Below are 15,742 nucleotides of genomic sequence, written 5' to 3' on the forward strand. Positions count from 1 at the left end.
TTTATAGAGATTTAGCAGAAGGAATGAATGAAAATATCAAATTGAAAGAATACAAAGAACTCAAAATACTGGGAATAAATTGGTTAGAATATTTCCAACTTAAGGCTACATATGAGAAAGATATAAAAACTAGGGGATGTGGGAATAAAATATCAAAATTAGAAAGAGAGGTTTTACAAAATAATCAAAAACACTCTCTAAAATATATAGATTATTAGATAAAATCCTCCCAGATCAAGAAGTCAAAGGAGAGAATATGCTAAAGTGGGAACGGGATTTAAGATGTACAATTGATTCTGGAGATTGGAAAAAGTTTTGGGGGAAAAATATAAATTTTACAGCTTGCTATTCATTAAGAGAGAATTATATGAAGATGCACCACAGATGGTATATGTCACCAGACAGACTGGCAAAAATGAATAGATCAAATAGTAATAAATGCTGGAGATGTAATAGAATGAAAGGCACTCTATACCATATGTGGTGGACATGTCCAGAGGTCAAAACTTTTTGGGAGGTGATCCCTGAAGAGATTAAAAAATTGATAAAAGTATCATATATCAGGAGGGCAAAAGCATATTTAGTAGGAATCTTGAGTAAGCATATCCCCAAAGACAAAATTAACATCTTTCTGTATGCAAGAACAACAGCGAAAATGTTGGTAGCCAGTCATTGGAAAGGAAATTATATCCCAACAAAAGGGGACTGGTTAAGTAAACTATGTGAGTACCTGGAGTTAGCAAAATTGACGGATTTAATAAGGCATAAATCCAAAACTATAATACAGAAACAATGGGAATGCTTAAATGAATATTTATACAAGCAGGGCTCAAATACGAAAGTTTGGCTGTGCTTAGACTAAGCTTGTTAAGAATATAGAGAACATAAAGATTTGACGGATTATGAAAGAACCTATGGAAGAGAAATGATTGAAGGCGAGCAAGATAACGAAGAGACGTGCCGTGAATGTGGTGGAAGTCTTAAAAAATATTTTAACTAGGATTTATAAATTGTAATGCTTGAAGGAGTCAAAATTAAGGGGGTGAAGCAATTAGCAATTCAAGCTAAAGAGCTAGCCCAGGAAAATGAAAAAAGGTAACTATCTAAACAGGGGGCAGAATTGCCGGACCCCCAGAGAAGAGCTAATATGATTTTGGGAGGAATTCTGGAAGAAATACAGGCTAAAGGGTTGGAAGAATCTTTGAGAACCTGGCTATGTACTCAAGGAGTTAGTCTGAAGGCAGAAGATGTGGAACAAGCCCATCGCTGCCAAGGGCCCAAGGGGAGAAAATCCCCCAGGAATGTAATAATTAAATTTTCTAGAGAGAAGCTGCAACAGCAGGTATACCAGACTTTGAAGGAAATTAAAGAGTTGAGTTTCCAAGGGAAAAGAGTGTGGGTGAGTCGAGATGTATGCCAGGCTACTTTAAGGCAAGAAAGCCCAATGAAACTGAAATATACTCAGAGTCGCAAAGTGATTTTATGCTCTTTATTCAGCTCATAGTGGTGAGGAGGAATGAATGAATGTCCCCTCAAAGTATCTGCTTTATATACATTATTTACACAATGGGCTGCACATGATTGGCTAATTCTGGAATTCTACTGTAAGCCAATCAGGTTGCGGATTCACTTATATCTGGAGCATGATTGGGTGGTTCCTGCCAACCAATCATATTGCTGCATTGTTCTAGGACCAGACTGCTGCATTCTGAATCCTATTGTTCTAGGACCAATCAGACTGCTGCAATTTGGATCCTATTGTTCTAGGACCAATCAGACTGCTGCAGTTTGGATCCTATTCAACTCAGTACATAACACCCCTCCCCTGTAAGTTCCAATCCTGCCCGGGAGGTCGCATTCATAGTCCTCGAGGTACGCCAGCGGCCTACGTGTGCGTTGTGGCCTGGGGTGTTCCCTGGTCCGGGGTTCAGGTTCTGGCTCGTGTTCCAAGGATGCTGGCTGTGATGGGGCTGTTTGGTCTGGCGCAACCGGCTCGCTCAGTCGTGGTTCTGGCTCCGGTGTCCTTTCAGCCTCGCAGGTCCTCTCTGTATTTACTGATTCTGCCTCTCCTGCTGCCCCCTCCTGCTCTATGGGCCTCACTGCCCCGCTGTTCCCTTGGGACTCCTCTGACCTTTCCTCCTCCTGGTTTTCTCCCGGGAATCGTCGCCGTATCTGGTCGCAGTGGCGGCGCCAGCATTGCCCCCCATCCGTTAGCACCTCGTACGACACGGGGCCAGTGACCCTGGTGACTGTGGCAGGTACCCATGCTGGGCCTGCCCCAAAATTCTTTGCGTACACTGGGTCCTGGGCCTTGAAGGTCCGGGGGTTCCTGCCTTCCCCCACCACTACCTCATCCTGAGCTCTATCGGGGTGAAGGCGGTCCAATCTGATTGCAAGGCGCCGACCCATTAGTAGTTCAGCGGGGCTCCGGCCAGTTGTTGAGCTGGGGGTGCTGTGCTGTGCTAGGAGGAATGTGGCAAGGCGGTACTCCCAATCCCCTTGCGTCATGCGGCGAAGGGTGTCCTTGGTGGTCCGCACCATGCGTTCTGCTTGGCCATTGGTGGCAGGGTGGAATGGCGCCGAACGGATGTGGCGGATGGCGTTCTGCGCTGTGAAGGTTTGGAATTCTCCTGACGTAAATGCAGTCCCATTGTCTGAGACGAGAGTGTCAGGGAGCCCATGGGTTGCAAAGAGCCTGCGTAGTACCTGGATGGCTGCGGATGTAGAAGTGGACGGTACCAGTGCAACTTCCAGCCATTTGGTGTAGGAGTCCACCACTATGAAGAATGTTTTCCCCTGAAAGGGGCCAGCGAAGTCCACATGCAGGCGTGACCATGGTGCTCGGGCGGACTCCCAGGACTGGACTGGGGTCCTTGGGGGATCTGGGCGGGATTCTTGGCAGGCCTGGCAGTGTTTGACCCAGGCCTCTATCTCTCCGTCGATCCCTGGCCACCACACATAACTCCTGGCCAGGGCCTTCATTCTTACTACCCCTGGGTGTGTCTCATGTAGGGCTGTGAGGACCCTTTTGCGGAGGGGCTGGGGAACAACAACCCTGCTTCCCCATAACAGGCACCCCTTGTGGGCCGACAGTTCATGTTTGCGGGTTGTGTAGCCAGCGAATTCTGGCCCAGGACTGCTGCTGGGCCATCCCCTCCACACCCAGTCCAGGACCCGGGAGATGACCCTATCTTTCTTGGAATGGTGTGCAACTTCTTGTGCCTGAATGGGGCGGTCAGGAAGCAGCTCCAGGCTCATAACCTCTTGTGCAGGTGCTGGGTCAGGGCCTGTTTCTGGTAGTGGTAGCCTGCTGAGGGCGTCCGCATGGCCCATCGCCTTCCCCGGGCGGTGAATCAGTGCATACTGGTAGCTGGCAAGGAAAATTGACCACCTGAGGACACGAGGAGACAGCACTTGGGGGGTCTGCTTTTCGGGAGCAAACAAGCCAAGCAACGGCTTGTGGTCAGTCACCACGGTGAAGGGCCGCCCGTACAAGAAATCATGGAATTTTTTTACTCCCTTCACGATTGCGAGCCCCTCCTTGTCTATTTGCGAGTAGTTCCGCTCGGTTGCGTTGAGTGTCTGGGGAAATTATGCTACCGGTACCTCTCTTCCATCTGGGAGTTGGTGTCCCAGGACAGCGCCAATGCCATAGGGCGAGGCGTCGCATGCTAGCACCACCGGCAGCCTCTCGTCGAAGTGTGCCAAGACCAAGTTTGAGACAAGCAGGTCCTTGACTGCCTGGAATGCAGCCTCCTGGCGCTGGCCCCACACCCAAGGGGCCCGCTTGTCCAGGAGTCTGTGTAGGGGCTCCGCTACCGCCGCTTTGTGGGGAAGGAAGGAATGGTAAAAGTTCAATAGTCCCAAGAAGGCCTGAAGTTCAGTCTTGCTCTTGGGTGCTGGGGCATCACAAATGGCCCGTACCTTGTCCCCAGTTGGGTGGACCCCTTCTGCGTCCACCATAAATCCCAGAAAGTCCACCTGAGGCACTCCTAGTAGACATTTTTCCCGCTTCACCTTGAGACCCGCCATCTGGAAACGGTGCAGAACGGTGCGGAGGCGGTCCTCAAACTCCTCTGGTGTGGGCCCGGCAATCAACACATCATCGAAGAAGGGGGTGACGCCAGGAATCCCTTTAAGGAGCGAGTCCATTAGATTCTGGAATATGCCTGGTGCCACACTGACACCGAATTGCAGCCGCTTTACCCTGAACGCTCCTCTGTGCGTCACAATTGTCTGTGCCTCTGCTGTGGCCTCATCTACTGGAAGCTGTTGATTTGCTTGGGCCAAGTCCAGCTTGCCAAAAATTTTCGACCCAGCCAGGGTGGCAAGGACATGGCTGACCACTGGCACTGGGTATGCAAGGGCCGTGAGGGCCTTGTTTATGGTACATTTGTAGTCTGCGCAGATGCGGACTGAACCATTAGGCTTGACTGGTGTGACGATTGGGGTTTCCCAGGGGGCATTGGGCACCGGCTCCAGCACTCCTTGCTCCACAAGCCGGTCCAATTCCTCGTCTATACGGGGTTTCAGGGCGAACGGGACCCGGCGGGCCTTTAGCCTGACCGGTCGTACTGCGGGGTCAAGCTGTAGAGCAATGGGGGGGCCCGTATACTGTCCCAATTTCCCATCAAAAACCTCTGGAAATTCCTTGCATATGGCATCCACGTCCACTTGTAAGGTAGTGTGGTTCACCCCGGTGATGGCTAGCCCCAGTGGTCCAAACCATGACAATCCCAGTAAGCTCATGTAGGGGCCCTTGACCACAAGCAAGTCCAGTTGCCGCGTCCGCCCTCGGTATTGCACCCTGAAGGTCCCCACCCCCATTGTGGGGACCTTACGTTTCTGGAAGTCCCGGAGGGTGAATGGGGCTGGCCTGAGTTTGGGACCCCCAGTAGGACACAGTTTCCTTAAGGTCCTTGCCGAGATTATGGATAGATTTGAACCCGTGTCAAGCTCCATGCGGCATGGGGCCCCCTCTATCCGTACCTCTACATAAATTTTCTCTATGTTGGGGTAGGGCAACTGGTATACCTGGACGTCCGTGAGCTCCGTCGAGTTGCCTTGGTGCGTTGGGCCCCGGGACCTGGGGCTCTTGGATTGGTCATCTGATGCCTGGCATGGGGTGGGCCGAGCCCGACACACCCGGGCGATGTGTCCCAATTTTCTGCACTGCCTGCACTCTACGTTGCGGAAACGGCAGGTCCTCCTCTCGTGACTTTCCCCGCAGCTTGCGCAGTTCCCTCCTTCTCGTCGAGGCAACTGTGGTATGTGGGCTGCTTGAGTGCGCTGCTGTACTCGGTGCACCTCCTCCCTGTCAGATCCTGAGTCGTTGGTGAGGTCTTCGTGGTGGACCCTCGGTTGGGACGGCTGGCTCGGCCGTGCCTCTTGCGTCGACCTCTCGGCAGCTTCCGTTGCCAGGGCCTCCTCCAGAGCGACCTGGAACGTTAGGTCCTTCTTAGCGTAGAGGCGTCGTTGCAGCTTCTCATCCTTCAGGCCACCGACGAGGCGGTCCCGAAGCATGTTCTCCAGCTCTGAGAAGTTGCAGAACCGGGCGGTTTGGCGGAGAGAGGTCACAAACCCAGTTATGGTTTCCCCAGGGGCTTGCCGCTTTGCGTAGAAGGCATTTCGACGAGCCACCACTGAGGGCTGTGGCGAAAAGTGCCCCTTAAGCTGTTCCATTATTGTTTTGTATGGAACAGTAGCGACGTCTTCAGGCGCAAAGAGAGCCCGGGCGATTTCAAATGTCTCCTCTCCACAGACGCTGAAGAATATCGCCCTCTTCTTGGCGTCTTCTTCATCGGTGACCCCTTTGGCTTCTAGGAGGAAGGTAAAACGGGAGGCGTACGCTTCCCAGTCTCCCGTTGCTGGGTTGAACGGCGAGAAGCTGCTGTCGGTTGCCATTCTGAGTTCCTTGTGTCCCGGAGCTGAAGCCTGGATACACGGTGCGAGGCAGCGGTGCGGCAGGTGGCGGTGCTGCGGTGCTGTGCGTGGCAGTCAGCTCAGCGGGATCCCACCTTCGTCGCCAGTGAAATATACTCAGAGTCGCAAAGTGATTTCATGCTCTTTATTCGGCTCATAGTGGTGAGGAGGAATGAATGAATGTCCCCTCAAAGTATCTGCTTTATATACATTATTTACACAATGGGCTGCACATGATTGGCTAATTCTGGAATTCTACTGTAAGCCAATCAGGTTGTGGATTCACTTATATCTGGAGCATGATTGGGTGGTTCCTGCCAACCAATCATATTGCTGCATTGTTCTAGGACCAATCAGACTGCTGCAATTTGGATCCTATTGTTCTAGGACCAATCAGACTGCTGCAGTTTGGATCCTATTCAACTCAGTACATAACAGAAACCTAATAATAATAATAATAATAATAATAATAATAATAATAATAATAATAATTTTTATTTATATCCCGCCCTCTCCAGCCGAAGCCGGGCTCAGGGCGGCTAACAACAATAAAACAGTACAACAATGCACAAAAACTGCATAATAACGACATAAGATTTTACAGCCAAATTTTATAAGGTAGAAATTTTGGCCCCGGAACTACAACAACTTTTTAACCCTATACTAGAAGGGAAAAAGGCTACAGAAACATGGAGAAAGGCAGAAATAATGGTAATCTTAAAACCAAACAAAGAGCCTAAGAGGTTGGTTCATATAGACCTATAAGTCTATTACACCAAATTATAAAATCTTCGCCAAAATTATGGCATCCCCCAAATAATAAAAGAAGACCAATATCACAGACAGGTAAAAAAAATTCAGGCTACTGAACTTAGATGTCTTTAAAGCGTTTGATACACTCAGAGGAATTTTTATGGGAAATAATGACAAAATATGGAATAGGAGACGTTTTATCAGTTTGCGATACAAGAACTATATAAGGAAAGAACAGCAGTGGGGAGAGTTAATGGGGAATACTCCCAACCTTTCCCAATACACAGAGGTGTTCGGCAGGGGTGTCCTCTTTCGCCGTTCCTATTTATAATGACTATAGAGCAACTAGCGGAAAGGATAAGGAACTGTGGAAGGATAGAGGTCTATAGGATTGGGAAAGAGGAGATGAAAATCAATTTGTTTGCAGATGACATCATTGGAATCATAACAAATCCTAAGGAAGGGATAAAAGAAATAAAGATAATATTAGAAGATTTTGAGGAATATTCTGGATTAGGGGTAAATATAACAAAATCAAAAATAATGTATTTTAATGTAAATGTAGCTGGGGAAAACGTAATAAACAACATAACAGGAATGGGCCTGGGGTCTAAAAGAACAAAATACCTAGGCATCGAACTCTGCAGAAATAATAACAAGACTGCAGAATTCAACTATAAGAAGGTATGGAATAAAATACTAAAGGATATGAAAATATGGAGAAACAAAACACTAAGCATTACAGCTAGAGTCAAGGTTACTAAAATGTTCTGGGTCCCTAAGTTGAGCTATCTCTTCCAAGCTATCCCGCTAGAGATGAGAAAACAGCAACTGCAACAATGGAATCATGAGACAAGAATGGATATTTGGAAGTAAAAAAACAAGGATGCAGAAGAGATTTGTGTACAACCACAAATCAGAACTAGGGTGGGGCCTCCCAAACATTTACAATTATTACAAAGCTGTCCAATTAAAAAAATTACTAGAAATTGCAGTTGAAAACAAACAAAAGTGGATCAAATGTGAGGATGAGGCAAACAATGGCGCAGGAAGATTTGGAATTTTAACAAATAATGTAATCAAAGATTTGAAATCTGCAATAGGCCCCAGGAAATTGGCATTAGGTTTATGGAGGAAATGGCAACCTTTATGGTTTATGGTTAAAAGGGATTTCTCTAAGTGCATCCTTAGAAAGTATTTATGAGGTAACAGATGATCCCAAATGGTGGAAAATTCTAAACGCTAAGGGATATCATATAGTCAAAGGTATGTATAGAGGAGATTCCTTAAAGTCATTGCAGGAAGTAATACAAAATATAGGTAACCAATATTGGTTAAAAATTGGAGGACTATACAACAAAATTTTCAAAGTCCAAGAGACAGGAAATAGGAGTTTAGAAGAGCCAATAGAGGAACTATACAAACAAATGAAAACAAAACAAAACAAGGAATGACAGGTAAAATCTATAAGAGAATGATTACAAATAAGAAACAGACAACCCAACTTATTCAAAAGATAAGTAAGGAAGAACAAGTTAGCGAAGCAACGGTTGAAAGGCTAATGAAAGGAATAGATGAGATGAAAGTAAGCAAATTTAGAGAGCTGCAATTAAAATTATTTCTAAAATGGTACAGAACTCCAGCCCAGCTTGCTAATATGGTAGCAGGATTGAATTCTAGCTGTTGGCACTGTAAACAAGCCAAGGGATGGTTTTCCCATATGTACTGGGAATTCCCAGAGGTAAAGGAATTCTGGGAGGAAATCCTAAAGGTTATTAATGAAATTTTTAAAATGAAGCTTTTAATAGATTTTGGTTTCATGACAATGGGTAGACTTGGAAACATGGCTATAGAGAAAGGTGACCAGCTTAGCTTCAAAGCTATGATATTAGCGGGAAAGGCAACAATAGCTTTAGGTTGGAAAGAGAGAGGAAAATGGACAGTAGAGGCATGGAATAGTTATTTGTGTTGCGTTCGCAAAGTAAAGGAAGGATTGAACTCTCATTAATAAGAATACACACAGAGGCTTGAACCAGCAAGACTCTGGGAAGGGTGTGTATAATCGTGTCTCTCTGTGCCGTGAGATCCTCGCAGCACCTGACCCAGGCCGTTTTTATTCACAAAAGAACTTTTTACAGAGTGTTCTGTTCGTAAGAACCAATCAGATTTCTTCTGAGCATTTCCACAAACCCACGTGGGGACAAGTTAAACTACTAAAACAAATTAAGCACAAATATTTCTGGGGTAAACAAAGAACAGAACTACAAAGAAGAGCATCTGGCAACCCCGGAGGTAAGAAACAAGCAATACATATGATAAGAAGGGTGGCCAGGAGGACAGTGACCATTATCCCCTTAATGTGAGATCTGTTTCCTGGCCCTAAGATTAACATCCTAAGATTAACAATCAGAAACTACAAAGACGAAACTGCCCAGTCTTTGAGGAGACAGGACGTCTGCCTGTCTAAGTGTGTACGTGATTCGTGAAGAGCAAGGAGAAATGGGCAGCAAGGGCAAAAGGGCATGAAAAGGGCATGAATGTAGAATCTTATGGGATTTAATCAGAAATTATCGTCAATATATCAAACCCAGTCAACACAATGTCTTCATCGTGGACACGATGGCTTGATGTATATTTTATAATTCCTCATGGTAATCCCATCTGATCCCTACAATTTGTTTGAACTTATTCAGTCGGAGTCTTTATGTGGGACAAGAAGCTACAGTTAGAACTGGATATGGAACAACTGACTAATTCCCAAGCCGGAATTAAGATTGCCGGAAGAAATATAAACAACCCCAGATATGCAGATGACACAACCATGATGGCGGAATGTGGGGAGGAATTAAATAACCTTTTAATGAGGGTGAAAGAGAGCGCAAAATATGGTCTGAAGCTCAACATCAAAAAAACGAAGATCATGGCCACTGGTCCCATCACCTCCTGGCAAATAGAAGGGGAAGAAATGGAGGCAGTGAGAGATTTTACTTTCTTAGGCTCCATGATCACTGCAGATGGTGACAGCAGCCATGAAATTAAAAGACGCCTGCTTCTTGGGAGGAAAGCAATGACAAACCTAGACAGCATATTAAAAAGCAGAGACATCACCTTGCCAACAAAGGTCCGTATATTTAAAGCTATGGTTTTCCCAGTAGTGATGTATGGAAGTGAGAGCTGGACCATAAAGAAGGCTGATCGCTGAAGAATTGATGCTTTTGAATTATGGTGCTGGAGGAGACTCTGTCCCATTACACTTTAATTAGTTTAATGCAAAGTAAATGTCCGGTGCGCTTCGATCGTCTCAAGTCCCATTACAGCAGAGCATTTCGCGCAGCAGTTTAAGAAGGGCAGGAGAGGCAGTATCTTTTCAAAGAGGAGTCTTGGAGCATGCGGTTTGGAACTCAAAGATAAGGTTTATTTACAAAACAAAAAAACCCCGGCGATGAACCACACATATCAGCAAACACGCCCAAAAAGGGGGGAAGGGGAGGACAAACACACAGGAGACTATTTATACAAACTCATGTTCCTGGAAGCCTAATGACCTCCAGCTGCTCAGTGATTAGAGCGTTTCTGCTACCTTTTAACCCTTTGATAGCAACACCCCCTCTCGCTCATAACACCGAGCTGTACCAACCTTAATTCAAATTTAAACCTGAACAGAAACATTTATGAGATTGCGGACTCAAAGCTTTTGTAAAACCGCCTGCGAGATTTTCTTGGCTTGGACAATACTTTAGTTCAATTAAACCTTGTTTTACACTTTGGCATACATTTTGATAACGGATATCCAAGTGTTTTGTGTGTGCCTTGAATTGATCTGATTTAGCTAGTTTAATACAAGGTTGATTGTCTTCCCACACTCTGATAGGTAGGGAACATTCTCCAAACAATTCTTGTACCAGTTGCTTATAAAGTTCCAGTTCTCTACATACATCTGATAATGCATTGAACTCAGACTCAGTTGAACTTAAAGCTATAAGTGACTGCTTCCTTGATCTCCAACCAATTAGTGCATTTCCAAATTTTATCGCCATTCCTGACACTGATTTTCTATCTGGTCCAGCATCTGCCCAACTACTGTTGGCCCAACATTCAAGTTGTGTGCTGCCCTCTGCTGATAGTTTTAAGCGAAACCTTTTGGTAGTTTGGAGATACCTTAAAACTCTTTTTACTCCTTGCCAAGCATGCATTGATGGTTTTTCAGCTTGTCTACACAGCATGTTGACAGCATATGTTATATCGGGCCGAGTCCACTGTGCAATGTGGAGTAGACTGCCTATCGCTGACTGGTAAACCCCGGGATTAGAGAACTCTGCCTGTTGCTCGGCTTGAGCATCCTTTATGTAACTTAACTCCATTGGGGTTTTAACACCAGCACAGTTGTCCATTTTAAACCTTTCCAGCAACTGCTGGATCTTAGCTTCTTGGCTGAGCCAATAGTTCCCATTTTCATCTTGCTGAATTTTAATTCCTAGATAAACAGATACATTGCCTAGTGATTTTATCTGAAACCTTTCTCCAAGCTTTGTGGCAAATTGTTGTGCAAGTTTATCATCCTTTCCACTGTATAATAAATCGTCAACAAATATCAAGACTGCTTCTTGTTCACATCCCGAGCCTTTTAGATAAAGACACGCATCTGCTGCGCTCTTTCTGAACCCCATGCTCTCTAGAGCATCGTTTAAGCAGGAATTCCAATTACGGGCGGACTGTTTCAACCCATAAATGGATTTGTGTAGGCGCCAGACCTGGTTTGGCTTGTCTCCTTCAAAACCCGGTGGTGGCGTCATATAGACTTCCTCCTGTAAGTCTGCGTTTAAATAAGCCACATTGACATCAAAATGAAACAGCTTATTTCCCTTCTTAGCTGAAGAGGCTAAAAGCATTCTTAGTGACTCCGATCTTGAAGTTGGGGCATAGATTTGAGAATAGTGAACACCTTTGCGCTGCGAAAACCCTTTTGCAACTAATCGGGCTTTATATTGCAACTCTTCAGTAGTTGTGGGCTTTAAACGATATACCCATCGACAACCTACAGCTTGTTGCCCTTTCGGAAGCTCTGTACTTGTAAACACACCGAGAGACTTCATTGAAGCCATCTCTTTTTCCATTGCTTCCTGCCACTTTACGGCTTCTGAGCTTGGAAGCTGTTGTACTTCCATATAGCTATCTGGCTCACACTGTGCCATATTTATGTATACACTTGTCACCTTAAACCGCTCTGGTGGCTTGCCCTTTGTGGCACGGTTTGACCTGCTCAATTGTTCCTCTTGTGCCCCCTCTGACCGTTGGCTGTCAGAATCTGTCTCAGACTTTATATCTGGATGTGCCTCTAGGGATAAAGACCTCCATTTAGATACCTCCCTTGGGCTTGGTGTTGCAGGCGACCTGCTTCGCTTTTGCTGTCTGCTAGGCCTACTGACTGGCGATGTTGGAACACTCCTAGATTCTGGCTTTTCTACCTTAGGAGAAGAACCTTGTGCCTGGTCAGAATCTGCATCTGAACCATGTGCACCATCCCCTTCTGGCTCACCACCCTCTGGCCTTTCATTCTCAGCATGAATGCCTAAATCATCTCTCAAAATGTCAGGGTTAGCATGTAAGTGAGTCCATCCGGACTGCTCACAAAATTCAGCGCTCCTACTGAGGACCACTCTTGTAGTATCCCCATTTGGGTTCACGAATCTCCAAGATTTAGCGTGTGGTTCGTACCCACAAAAGATGAGTTTCCTAGCCCTTGGACCTCCCTTTTTCCTTAACGCTTTTGGGATAAGTACATAGGCGACATCCAAACACCCGAAAGTAATTAATTTTGGGCTTCTTCCCATATAAAGCAAAATATGGGGTAGTGGCAATTACCGAATTATATACTCAGTTCAGAATATGAGTAGCCACCTGCCAGGCGTCTGCCCAGTAACTTTGAGGGAGTTTAGCATCAAACAACATAGAGTTTGCCAACTCTTGCAGAACCCTGTTTTTACGTTCGGCCACGCCTCCTTCTTGGGGGGAATAAGGTGTAGACAGACGATGCTTAATTCCCTTTTTCTTAAAGAAATTCTGCAACACAGACCCGGTAAATTCTGACCCTCTGTCTGTTTGAAAAGCAAGTACTTTAGTACCGAATTCAAGTTCTACTGCATGAACCCAATTTTTAACTGTTTCTGCAGTATCTGCTTTGGTTTTGAGAGGAAAAAACCATGTAACCTTCGTTTTGTCATCCGAGAGACACAGTGCATACCTCGAACTTCCCATGCTAGCAACAGGCATTGGGCCACATAGGTCCATATGCACAAGTTGGAATACTTTGTCAGATTTCCTATCTGAACTGGGATAGCTGCATCTATGAACCTTCGCCATTTTGCATGCAGTACAATCCAAATACTTAGTACATTTGTTCATTTTGCACCCTTCTGATAATTCAGGTTGCCTTTTAACATACTGAAAATTAATATGTCCCAGACAGCGGTGCCATAAATGAACACAAGAATTATGGGTAGGCGTGTTCACACAACCGGCATGAACCTGTTCAACTTCATCTGGACTTGTCTCAAAATAATATAACCCATTTCTGCATTCCACCTGCAAAAGAGATACGTTATTCTTTGAAATAGTGCAAACCCCATTTTCAAACAGTTTTAAACCCAACTCTATCAAGTTCTGACACAGACAAAATACACCCCTTCATTCCCTTTAGCACGTAGGCATCAATTTCTGTTTGCAAACAATTCAAGAACACTGTGCCTACGGTCTCTAAGGAACGTTTAGTTGAATCTGCCATTGTCACAACTTTAAGGGTTTGCAAATGTCTGCAATTCTGCAAACGGACACTAGATGGCACCACCAGGTGGTGAGATGCACCACTGTCGATCAACCAGCGTAGATTGCTGCCTTGGCCACGCCCTTGCATCAACGCCATTGCTGAAGCCATGTGCTGTGTGCTGTGGGAGTAGCCACGACCTCCTCCTCTTCTTCGACGTCCCCTGGAACTCCTTGTCTGGTAACTAGGGGTTGTGGCCTTGGTGCTGTCTTGACCAGGTTCACGTGGAAAATTCCTAATTAAATGGGAGGGGAACCACAGCGAAAACAGTGTCTAGCTGCAAAAGCATTTACTGTGTGCTCAAACTCAGCATCAACACTCTTAGGCACAGCATAACTCCCCTTTAAAGACAAACCTCTTTCTCTTTGCCTTTTATCCTGTTCATCTGCAAGCCGAGATGAAATGTATTCAAGGGTTAATTCAGTTGAAGGCATAGCTTCCAAAGTTAAAGCTAGAGTCTCATAGCTCTTATCAAGAGAAGACAACAATATGTATGACTGCTGCTCCATAGAGAAAGGAATGCCCAGCTGTCTTAGTTGATTAAAGGCAGACACCATTTTGGCAATATGTTCTATCACACACGCTCCCGGTTGGAGACGTAAATCAAACAAACATCTTGTAGCATGGATCTTGGCCCCCGCAGTGTTTCTGGAATTTAACCGCTGCAGAACCGTCCAGACCTCATGCGTGTTCTTTAACTCAGAAACATAAGGCATTTGCTCTGGTCCCACTGCCAAAACTAGTAGACCTTGGGCTTTCCTGTCGCGTTTCTGTGAAGCTACTGCTGCTGCTTTGTCTTCTGCAGACGCGTCTGCAGCTGCCTGTAAAGGCGGTGCTTCAGTACAACTCCACAACTCTTTTGCTTGCAACCAAACCCTTACTCTAGCCTTCCAATCTTGCCAATTTTTCCCATTGAGTCGCGTAAACGGGACAGAAAAACTTTCCTGGGACTCTGCCATCCTCCCTGGGGCTTAGGAACGATACTCACACACCTGTAGACCGTCTCCCAGCTGCTGAGGTGGCTCCTTGAGGAATAAGACGTCTTCCAGCGAGTACAAACTGCTCAGTGCCTGTTTAAAACTTTTCTAGGCACGTTGCAGGACTCAAGCTGCTTTGAAGGCTTTCGTTGTTGGCAACCGCTTCTGACTTCGCTCCAGTCCTTGCATAAATCACTCTGAACTGCACTCCTTAGCTCCTTCTTGACGTACAAACACCCATAACCTGTCCCATTAAACTTTAATTAGTTTAATGCAAAGTAAATGTCCGGTGCGCTTCGATCGTCTCAAGTCCCATTACAGCAGAGCATTTCGCGCAGCAGTTTAAGAAGGGCAGGAGAGGCAGTATCTTTTCAAAGAGGAGTCTTGGAGCATGCGGTTTGGAACTCAAAGATAAGGTTTATTTACAAAACAAAAAACCCCCGGCGACAAACCACACATATCAGCAAACACGCCCAAAAAGGGGGGAAGGGGAGGACAAACACACAGGAGACTATTTATACAAACTCATGTTCCTGGAAGCCTAATGACCTCCAGCTGCTCAGTGATTAGAGCGTTTCTGCTACCTTTTAACCCTTTGATAGCAACAGACTCCTGAGAGTCCCGTGGACTGCAAGAAGATCAAACCTATGCATTTTTAAGGAAATCAGCCCTGAGTGCTCATTGGAAGGACAGAATGTCAAGCTTAGGCTCCAATACTTTGGCCACCTCATGAGAAGAGAAGACTCCCTGGAAAAGACCCTGATGTTGGGAAAGATGGAGGGCACAAGGAGAAGGGGACGACAGAGGACGAGATGGTTGGACAGTGTTCTCGAAGCTACCAGCATGAGTTTGACCAAACTGCGGGAGGCAGTGGAAGACAGAAGTGCCTGGCGTGCTCTGGTCCATGGGGTCACAAAGAGTCGGACACGACTAAATGACTAAACAACAACAATTCAGTCGGACATTGTCGCAGTCATGTCATAGGAAACAACTACTGGAACAAAAGACATTCAGTGGAAACTGAAGACGCTATGTTTGAACCCTTTCAATGGGTATGGGGGGAAGGGAAAGGAAAAAATTGTACGGGAAATTTAAAAATTGGAAGGAGATAATATGTATGTAAAAAATCCTGAACTCGAATAAAATAAAAAATTAAAAAAGAAAGAAAGTAATGCAAAACAGATTAACCCGTTCCAGACTTTTAAAGTCCCTTCCAGTCGGGATTCAGGCCTCATCATGGGACTGAAACCGCATTGGTCGCACTGGTTGA

The 15,742-nt window shown here is 45.7% G+C and overlaps 3 protein-coding genes and 1 long non-coding RNA gene across 6 annotated transcripts in view; 2 read left to right on the top strand and 2 right to left on the bottom strand.

The window, feature by feature from the left end:
* LOC310837659 (uncharacterized protein) overlaps window positions 1-15,742 on the top strand; it is a 179,472-nt gene that overhangs the window by 55,679 nt on the left and 108,051 nt on the right. The window lies entirely within an intron of this gene.
* The window catches only part of LOC310837834 (uncharacterized protein), a 299,721-nt gene that overhangs the window by 55,046 nt on the left and 228,933 nt on the right, over window positions 1-15,742 (top strand). The window lies entirely within an intron of this gene.
* The window catches only part of LOC310837455 (uncharacterized protein), a 73,459-nt gene that overhangs the window by 15,092 nt on the left and 42,625 nt on the right, over window positions 1-15,742 (bottom strand). The window lies entirely within an intron of this gene.
* LOC310838254 lies at window positions 144-6,731 on the bottom strand. Its single transcript, XR_014560856.1, has 2 exons — window positions 6,483-6,731; window positions 144-1,450 (listed from the first exon to the last, which is right to left on the bottom strand). It is a non-coding gene; the product is annotated as an uncharacterized lncRNA (long non-coding RNA).

This window comes from Podarcis gaigeae (genome assembly GCF_964106915.1).
Source record: "Podarcis gaigeae genome assembly, chromosome: 2".
NCBI classification, from domain to species: Eukaryota; Metazoa; Chordata; class Lepidosauria; order Squamata; family Lacertidae; genus Podarcis; species Podarcis gaigeae.